Genomic DNA, 10978 nt, shown 5'->3' on the forward strand with positions numbered 1-10978 from the left:
GTTGGTAGAGCTGAGTGTTATCCGCGTAGCAATGGTAGAAGATAATGTATTTTTGGAAGATGAAGCCTAAAGGGAGCATGTATAAGGCAAACAAAATGGGCCCGTAGAATGGAGCCTTGAGGTATTCCACAGGTAATGGGAACAGATTAGATTTGACAGAAAAAGATCTATCTGTTAGGTGTAAGGCGAATCACTGGTGAGCCCTACTCTGGATACCAACCTGGTGTTCAAGACGGTTCAGGAGAATAGTATGAACAACCGTATCGAGGGCAGAGCTTTGGGCTAGTAAAATTAGTATGGCACATTTTCCAGAGTCAAGAGACCGCAGTAGGTCATTGGAAACTTTAAGTAGAGCTGACTCCATGCTGTGACGTGCCATGAAATCTGACTGAAATTTCTCCATAATATTGTTATTTTCTAAAAAGGACATGAGCTGAGAATAGACAATTTTTCAATGACTACGAAAAAAATATGCTCACTGTTTAGCACCAAACAGCAGACAGAAAAAGTTAGCTACTAGCTTATGAAGAATGATGAATTGATGAGTTGATGAATTTTCTGACTCTTCAAACCTTGTGGTCACACTAAACAACCCCAGACTCCTCTAAGCAACTGAGGATCTGAAAATGAAGCTAATTGATCCATACAAAGCAGTGGAGGATGTAAAAAATACATATATATATCAAAGCTCTTTCAGCTTGCAGTTTCCTCTGTCCGAAATTTAAATAACAAATGGCAGTTAAGTTTACCCTAGCATTTTTGTCAGCAACAGTGCTGTTGTGCGCACGTCCAACACGTGATGCCGGACCCATATTTACGTCTGTCTGTGGAGCAATCGCTCAAATTAGAATCATTCTAGATGGGGTTAATATGCTAACCTTGTCATGTGTGGTAATTTACCAGGAGTTTTTGACAAGTGAAAGGTTGTGGAGGCCCACATAGCTGTAGTAATAAATGTCTGAATGAAATGCCTCAACACAGAAAATTACTTACAGTAATTTTTTTAACACAAATAGAAATAGATAATATAAACTTAATGAGCCAGTCTTTCAGACTCATCTGAAAATGCAAATATAATTTGAATAACGAGATAAATGAGGTGGTGCAATGTTTACATATGGTTCATTGTATTCCAAACAGACCTTAGTAATTCGGTACACTATTTGTACTGTCCGTTTAATTAGATGCCCATCCAGAGTAATTAATGCAGAGTGTGCAGGTATTACAGCAGGGTATGGAATAGGCTACGCAACGGTGTTAATGTGTAGCCTAACAAAATTAACTATTAACCATTTAGCTTGGCCATGAACATTGGGAAACGTTCACTTTGTTTAAGTCAAAACTGGCACTTATGTTATATTTCTACTGCCTTTGCGAAAGCAGTTAGCTGATTAGAAGACTTTCTGTTAGGAGAGGTAGGGAGGTCTACTGCAACTGCACACTCACTCATGAGCAGCATGAGTACGTGTACTACGAGTACTGCGTTGGTTTGCTAAACTGTTACAACCCTATGCGTGCGTGTATTTGTATGTGGGTGTGTGGCAGGGTCCCCTTCCTTTCATACTAGTCCCAGTCAGCTGCATGCAGTGTAGAATGCAGAAGTAGCAGTGGTTATGTTTTATCATGAATATTAATGAACCGTGTGAACTTTCATCAACAGGGGCTCATAATTGCATGGAGAGGAAACACTGAGCAACAAAGGCGAGTCTGTTACTACTGTTACTAAGTACTGACTTAGTACTGTTCCCAAACTACATGGGCCACAATTACCATTTAATTTGTTTTTCATCAAAAAGTAACAGCGCATTAACATTTGAATTTTTAATTTCCGTTTACTACAGGGGTTGTATTTACTTTACTTTACTCACTTGTATTTACTGTACTTTACTTTTCACTCCAAAACTCAACAAAATATGATATTTCACCTGGGCCAGACTTTTGCATACGACTGTATAAGGACTACAGTACTTAGACCTAATGTATAATTATCTAGGATCTCCACTGCTGTTTAGTTCACAAGCCACAATTGGTGTCAGGTACAGTAAATACAGACCAGCTGTGGCTCATTAACATTTAAAATAAGAGTTTTAAAATAAGGATACAAGTCCTCCTGGAGATTCATTAAAAGGGTTGTTGGATGTATACTTAATATAATAATTTTACAATGGATGCTTAGATTTCATGAAAACTACTTCATTTTCAAAGGTATAATTGTGCCTTGTAAGAATATCTGACTGACATTAAAGGGCTACACATCGTGCACTAATGGTGTCTTTTTTCTTAATCTTTAAATGCTCTGTAAGCATACAGAGCTACTCACTGACTTATATTGCACACCATAATAGCTTTCTGTCATTTTATTTTTCTGATTTTCATCCAGATCCCCATTGTTATTTTTACATCTGTCTGCATTATTCACTTTTCTTTCTGCCTATAATATCATTAATTCCTCTGAGCATATAATGTCAAATGGAGCACAAAGGTCCCCTTGAGCTTCTAAACATGCAGTACCCCAAAAAAACAGCAAGAAGGCTTCAATAAAAACTGCTTGGTTGTAGGTTTCTTCTTAAATCATTACCTCAGATAAAATTTGATCATGTGAACTGGTATAAGACAAAAACAAAGATTGAGCCATGATTAGAGTACCACAATAAGGGAGGTCACTGTGTGAAATGTGCAAAAAGACTCCAAAAACAGTTGAGATTAAACCAGCTGTGAGGCCTCATGAACAAACAGAATGTTGACATGAGTTAAATCCCAGCAGTCATTATACATCACATGCAGCAGCTTAGTGAAGAAAACACTGAGCACCTTCAACTTTACTATGCATGTGATCCAACAACGGCAACTGTATATGGCTTAACTACATGTACACACAACATAGGTTTAATTGCACTTCATCTTCATGAAACAAAAAAAAATGATGAAACATTTTTGTAAAACTGTGTTTAATTTTGCCCAAGATTTCATATGTGCTTCCAAACGAAATTTCTCCAGTTGCCAAAACCATGTGACTTTGGCTTAAAGCCCAACATCAATTATAAATTTATTTCTCAAGGGAAGACAGTTTGGCAGTGCAAACGGGAATTAATGCACAATAATCTGATTTAACTTTCAATCTTAAAAGAAGGCCTTGAAGTACTCTACAAATTGAAGCTTAAATGGTCGCGTGGTCTGAATTTTTAGGCTTTCGAAACATGCAAAGTCTCAGAGGACAATACATGTGTGTAAAAACATGCAACACATACAGACAAATTGTTTTGCAGATAAAGCTGAAAAAGGAAAAACACTGAAGTGACAAAGGGAGGGCAAGCAACTAATGTTTCCTTCAAAGCATGTACAGTGTCTTCAGAAAGTGTTCAGACCGTTTCACTTTTTAAAACACTTTGTGTTGTAGATTTAATTTTAAATTGATAAAAGTGCCATGTTTGTCCAACAATCTACACTCAATAACCCAAAAGGACAAAGAGAAAATATTTTTTTAGAAATATTTGTATAATTAATTAAAAGTCAAAAACTGAAATCTCTCATTCACAAAAGTATTCAGACCCTTAACCCAGTACTTTGTAGAAAATATTTGGCAGCAGTTGCAGCTTTGAGCGTTCTTGGGTAAGTCTCTACAAGCTTTGCACACCTGGATTTGGGCAGTTTATCCCATTCTTCTGTCCATCAAATTGGGTGGGAAGCATGTGCTATCAACATGACTCTTCACAGATTTTCTAAGGAGTTTAGATCTAGGCTTTGGCTGGGCCAATTAAAGACAGTCAAATACCTTCATGCTGAGGCCTGGAGAGGAGAGCTGCTCAATGTGCATGAAAGGCACTACAGTAATGAAAAATAAACTGCAGCTACAGACTGAGGAAAGTGTGTGTGTGTCTGTGTAATGTTGAACTGATGAGTGGCATAGTCCTCCATCTGCTACAAGTTGTGTGACTTAGGAAGCCCACTGAAAATACATTATATGATTTCAAATCTGCATGGCTCCTCTGAGTCTAAGGCTGTTTCTACATTTCTCAAAAGCTAACTCATACATTTTATTCTTTGCTGCAGCAAAGCTCATCTCCTTGTAGTTTAAAACTCATCTTACTGATATTCATGCTCCAAAACCTAATGCCACTGCCTATTTAACTGTATAATTTTTTTCACACTTCAATTTGCAATTCTATAGGGGGCTGCATACCTGTTGAACCTATCAAAGCTGTTTTCACATGACAAATTGAAAACTTTCTAACTTCTGGGGTCATAAAAAATGTAGGATCTAAAAACTAGGTCATGGATCAAAAAAGGTAAATGAACACCTAAACGGAATGTAGCTGTTAAAAAGATGAATTCCTCCCTACAAGAAATGTGGCACTAACTACGTTCATTGTGTTATTGTTTACAAATCCAAAGGTTACACCAAAGCTTTTAACTTAAAAAAATATACACAGATGAGCTAAAACATTATGACCATTCACAGATGAAAAATAACATTAATTATTTTGTAACAACAGCACTTGTCAGGGTATGGGATATATTTGTAAGTGAACATTTGATTCTCTTAGTCAACATGTTGATGACAGAAAAAACCTGGGCAAGTTTGACAAGGGTCAAATCATTACGGCAAGAAAACTGGGTTGGAGTGTCTCCAGAAAAGCAAGACTTGTGGGGTTGTCCTGGCAAGTAGTGGTGAGTGCCTACAAAGAGTACGAGGAGGGAAAAAACCCAAACCAGTGCATCCATGACTCACACTAATGCAACAATCAACAGGCGGGCTACCCTGACACAAGCCATAGAAAATTTTAATGATGGTTGTGGGAGGAATGTGTAACAGCACACAGTGCATCCAACGTATTTGCTGTATGGGGTTGTGTAGCCACAGGCCAGTCTTCGTGTATATGTAAACATAAAATCCATTACATGATACGCTAAAAACCCCATATTGTGGCTCATCAGTTACCCACATTTACGGAGATGGGGCAGATCTGACCACTTTGAACCATCCTGATTCAATCTGATTAAGTGTAAACAGTCACTGCTGCAGTGAGTTACTATGGAAGTTTAGGGTTGGGTTACAAGAGTAAATAACATCAAAGAGGGAATGTTCTTCTGTTAACCTGTTCTTGTGGATAATAGCTCCATCAATCACAACAAGTTACTATGTTAATCCCAATGACAAGTCTGGGCAGAAGAGAGCCTTCAGCTACCTCACACACACACACACACACACACACACACACACACACAAATGCCAATCATGACATGCTAACAGACAAACTCTTACAGACCCACAGCCTCATCTGAGTGCACAATCATACATCCCACTCTTGAACAAGGAGTGGCTGGATTAGACTTGCAGAAACTTGGCACGTACATTTACGCCTGAGCCAAACCGCCTACCTCACCTATGCGTGTACCTCGCTGCTCTGCTGCGCCTCGCAGCAGGCCAGTCCTAAACTGACTTTGCTAATGGTTTGATAATGGCCATGATTTATAATATTCATCCATCGTTGATGAGCAGTCCGAAAAATTGTAAGCAGAAAGCAGCCACATGATTTTTGTTTACCCTCGTTCTGAGCGAGAGAGAGAGAGAGAGAGAGAGAGAGAAAGCAAGCACACTGGAAAATGTTCTTTTAACTTATTATATAATTATAGCCTACACTGGGTTTCTGCTATGACTATATAGCGCACATATAGCCTCCACTTTTGCCTTTTAACATGCAATTGCTATAAAGGTTAAACAAATATTTGTATTTTTTCATGTCTGTGACATATTCAGATAAAGCATACACATTGAAACATTGGTGAAAAGGCATCCGTTTTATGCAATGTTGCTGGTATGATGTCAATATCACTATCAACACATCTTTCCCAGCCTATATGTTTATACAAGTTTTTGCTGGGAATCATGCATGACAAATAGGCGAGACGCTATAACTCCAGAAGATGCAGCGCTGCAGCAAGGCTCAACTGGGCCTCAGACGTGGATCTCATGCAGGCTGTGTGGCTGGTTTTATCTGTTTAACATGGGCACCAAAATGAAAAGCAAGACATTCAGTGACCATCACACACACGTGACGCACGCAGTGTGGCCCAGGCGTTAGCTCTACTGTCACTTGAGGTAAATGCTGTATAATAAGAGAAAAGGCTGCAAGAATTGCACAACAAATATCATTTCTTTAAGAAGAACTTCATTAAAATGTATTGTGAACAGTCAAAGCCAAAGAGCAGACAGAGCAAAGGACCACTGCAAAGGGGAGACCAAACTGTTATATGTAACAATTGCATTTTAAACATGCAATTGTTACACAATTGGTAACACAAAGGTAATTGCATTGTTACAAAATTTTATGCACATATAAACCAGTGTCATCGCCGTACATAAACAAACATCATTTGTCTGTGTCATTTGATCCTACATATCTCTACTAAGCGAAAGAAGTTAATTAGAGCATAGATCCAACACCAAAACGATCAGGTATTGCTGTTGTGAATAATTTCCACTAAGAAAACAGAGTCTACATTGTTCACTAAAGGAATTCAATAGGGGTAGTTCATGCAACTGTCAATTGCAGATTGTGTAATCTACACATTTATTCAGTTTTCTGCCGAGATATCTCTGATTTCTGGTTTTAGTAGTGTTCTCTCTTATAGTTATGTTTTGGCTCCATGGATTTTTAAAATATTTAACCCTTATTCAGTTAAATATGTAACCGTATTCCTTAATTAACTTTTATTACCTCGGCCAAGGAGGTTATGTTTTCACCCCCATGTCTGTCGGTTTGTTTGTTTGTTTGTTTGTTTGTTTGTTGGCAGGAATACGTGAAAAGTACTGAACCGATTTGGACCAAACTTGGTGGAGGGATTGAGCTTAGGCCAGGGAAGAACCATTTATATTTTTGTGCTGATCCAGTTAAAGAGGCAGATCCAGAAATGTTTTACCACTTCCCTTAACATTGTGAAAGAGGGCATTTTTTGACATTCTTGTCAGTATTTGACCTTGGCAGAGGTATGCGCTCTACTGAGTGCCATTCTAGTTCTTTAAGTAATCGTATGATTGCATGGTATGGTACCCAGTCAAATTACTGAGCCCATTTCCATGGTTACAACTCATGTTTGCTCATGTTTCTTTAAAAACATCTAGTTATCCAAGTTTGTATTTAATTCTAAATTTACAGTAATCCACAAACAATGTCATTTTAATAGGAGTGAAACGGAGATGTAAATAGATTTAAAGTTCCTTACAACCATCAACACCAAACTCCCAGTTTAAATGTAACATATGAAGACATGCATTGCAGCAGTTTCATCTGCTGATTGCAGCAGCAATAAGTAATTCAAGACACGTATCAGCCTATATAGGTGAACAAGGAACTACATTAACTCTTGGAAACTGTACAGTTGCTTTCAATGGACAAAAATGGTTCACATAAAGACTTAGAGGTACACTCAATTGCCAGTTTACTAGGTAAAGCAGGTGTTTTTTATTTAGCCTAACCTCATTGATATTGGGGGAGGGGCAAAATAATAGAGAGACCTGTCAGTTTAATGCAATACAGTTCAACAGCATCGCAACCAGTTGAATTAACAAATCTCTTAATTAATTTTAACAAAACTGAAAAAATAACCTTCATGAAGGTAGAATGGCATAAAAAACGGAAACTTACAGTGAAGTAATGATTGACAACGGTATAAAAAAAGAATCCTATATTATCATGATTTTCTTCTATGGGACAGAAATAATTTAGTTATTCAATACAATATCAGTTGATCCAAAATGTTGCAACGCGAATACTTGACAGGAAGAGATCATATTTCTCCCATATTAGCTTCTCTGCCCTGGCTCCCTGTAAAATCAAGCATAGAATTAAAAATCCTTCTCCTTATGTGCAAAGCCCTTAATGACAAAGCGCCATTGGATCTTAAAGACCACAGTACCCTTTTATCCCACTAGAACACTGCGCTCCCAAAATGCAGGTTTATTCGTGGTTCCTTGAATTTCCAAGAGCCTTCAGCTATCAGGCTCCTCTTCTGTGGAACCAGCTCCCAGTTTAGATTCAGGAGGCAGACACCCACTCTACATTTAAGATTAAGCTTAAAGCCTTTATATTTGATAAATCTTATAGTGAGGGCTGTCTCAGGTGAACACTGAGCCATCCCTTAGTTATGCTGCTATAGGCTGAGGCTGCTGGGGGAACTCCCATGATGCACTGAGCACCTCTTCTCTCTCTCTTTCTCTTTGTCTTTCTCTCTCTCTCTCCCTCTCTCTCTCCCCCCATGCATTTATATCACACTACTGAATGCCATTAACTTTGTGTCTTCTCTCTCCCGTAGTTTGTGCTTTTCCTCTCTGTCCTATCTCTCCCTGTCCTCCTTCTGCAGGTATCTCTGACTCCAGAGCTGCAGAATCCGGATCTGCCACTCCTACTGAACACTCATCATCATTATTCATTTTCTTATTGTTATTATTGATATTTATATGAATTGGTGCCGCTATCATTGCTGCTGTCATTATTAAGATTATTACACCTATAATTATCACTGTTATTACTATACAACAGTATATACAGCTGTTCCTGGTCTCTCTCTCTCTCTCTCTCTCCCTCATTTCTCTCCTCTCAACCCAACTAGTTGACGCAGACGGCCGCCCACCCTGAGTCAGTTCTGTCAGAGGTTTCTTCCTGTTAAAAGGGAGTTTTTCCTCTCCACTGTCGCTAAGGGCTTGCTCCTGGTGGGAACTGCTGGGTTTCTCTCCCTAATATTATAAGAACTTGACCTTACTCTGCAAAGTGCATTGAGATAATGTATGTTATGATTTGGTTCTATATAAATAAAACTGAACTGAACTGAAAAACCATAGCACAAGAGACTATTCAGTAGAGCTGGCAGTGATAAAGCAGTGCATCCTAATAGAACACACACAAAAAGTGCTCTACCGTGCCAAGGAGAAGGACTGAGTCTTTATTTAATCCTGGGCAGCCCTGCAGGATGATGCAGAGGACAACCTGTTATGTAACACTCCGAATGCTGCAGCAGCAGAAATGTCCATTACACACCGGCACACACTACTGCGTGGACACTCACAATGGACACACAATGCCACAAGCCATAGCCTCGAAATAACAGAACAGTGCCATTCATAAATGCAACAGCAGACTGCAATGTACATTTGTGCTAGGCCTAAACAGCCACAGAAAAACACACATATACCAACCCCGTGTCCTAGAGGGTAGGTTTATACAACTAAACTGCAACAACAAATAAGCGACACGTAATGACGATTGGACGAAGTTTTCTTTTAAGCGGAAATGTTGTTAGTTTACGTATTTGGAAACTCACAAATACATTGAATCCGAGCCTATCAGTAAAATGTTCACAGACAACTTATTTGTTTTCCACCTAGATATCTAAGCTAGTAGGAAATATCATAGACTATCCGCTTGTGGTGACTAAAGCATTATTCAACTTTTTATGATTAGCCTACGTTCAGACATTCAAAGTAGCTGGGTAAGTTTAGGGAAAGATCATGGTCTGGTTTAATAGCTACAAAAAAGTCCACCATGACTTCTGACACAACATGTTTATTTACATTTACACAAAACCACATTATTCCCCTAACCTTGACCAAAGTGCTTCTGTTTACTAAGTTACCACAGGCAGGACTGTGGATGGCCTGAGAAAGAAATTAATAGGTTTAAAGTTGTGGCTGATTGGTGTACAGTGCAGCTGCACTTGCTAAATGTCCACACATACCCTACCTATGCAAGAGCCAACATATGTTTATACAAATGTCGACATAATGGCAAAAAAAGGAAAATATGGATGGGGTGTTACTTTGCTAGGATTAAAACCCACAATTCTTACTGAAAAACTTAGAAATTAGTTTCTCAAAATTGAAGCACTTTTAAGAAGAAGGCATTGACTTTTATAGTCATTAAAAAGACATGACAGATTCGCGTCAACTTGTCCCAGGCTATAAAAAAAGAAACGCCGACGTCACTTTTCCTCGAAATATGGTAATTTTCTCCATTGGGTAGGAGGTGACGCCAAACTCCGTTCAAAAATGTGTCAATTTAATGCTGTTTTGTCTGAAACGATACTATATGGTAGAAAAGCTCAATAGCAAGCAATATGAATTTAAGTTAAAATTTACTTGAAAATGTGTTGTGCTTTTGGATCATATGTATGCCGAATTTCCGATGCGAGTTTCTCCAATTTAACACAGTGAAAAATATTTGTTTTTAAGAGCTACACACCTCTCCCAATAACGAGCCAACATTACACTGTTACATTTTAAATGGAGTTTGGCGTTACCTACCTTTGGACTGCATATTTCAGGCTGGTTAACCACTGGTTAATCGCAAATATACCAGGATAGCTGGGATATCAAACAATGTAAAGTCACGCCAACACAAAAGTAATAATAGGGTGTTAAACTTTCCCTTACCGCTGTCAGTGGCCCTGTGTAGATTTATCCTAAGCAACCTGCTGTCCGCTGGTTTTAGCTGGATACACCGCGACCACAGCATAAATGCATTTGCATCAGATTTCTAACGCAGATTCTCCAAATTCCACCAAAGGTATAATTTTAGGTCGGAGGTTCCATGGTCCACTTGACTAATCCCTTTTAGATGTTCGGGAATTGCTGCAGTCCTCGACTTTGATCGGCTGAGTGTCTCTCTCTCTCTCTCTCTCTCTCACACACACACCTGAGGTTAAACAGTTAAGAAAACAAAGTTATCATCCCACCCCCATCTTAATCACACGTACAAGGACTGTATTGGTAGGCGGAGGAAGAACATTTTGTTAACTGACCTGACATTATGTAAAAATTCAAGTTTTCTTGGACATTTCGTGGTGATACATTTGTTTTTAGCATATATAAGCAATACGTCACTAAATCCCATGGCTGACGCTAATTTTAGACTGGTTGCAATCCTCTCCTAAGATCTCATGCCCTGCGGGAATCAATAAGGTTTTTCTGAGTCTGATTCTGAAA

At 38.7% G+C, this 10978-nt stretch overlaps 1 protein-coding gene across 1 annotated transcript in view; it reads right to left on the reverse strand.

The window, feature by feature from the left end:
* Positions 1-10646, reverse strand: part of LOC120800018 (microtubule-associated tumor suppressor 1 homolog) — a 78966-nt gene extending 68320 nt beyond the window's left edge. Inside the window, exon 1 of the mRNA XM_040145729.1 lies at positions 10427-10646. The gene's annotated coding sequence lies outside the window, so the exon portion shown is untranslated. The remainder of the gene's footprint in view (positions 1-10426) is intronic.
* Between the last annotated feature and the right edge of the window lie 332 nt (positions 10647-10978).

This window comes from Xiphias gladius, chromosome 15 (assembly GCF_016859285.1).
Source record: "Xiphias gladius isolate SHS-SW01 ecotype Sanya breed wild chromosome 15, ASM1685928v1, whole genome shotgun sequence".
Classification (NCBI taxonomy): Eukaryota; Metazoa; Chordata; class Actinopteri; order Istiophoriformes; family Xiphiidae; genus Xiphias; species Xiphias gladius.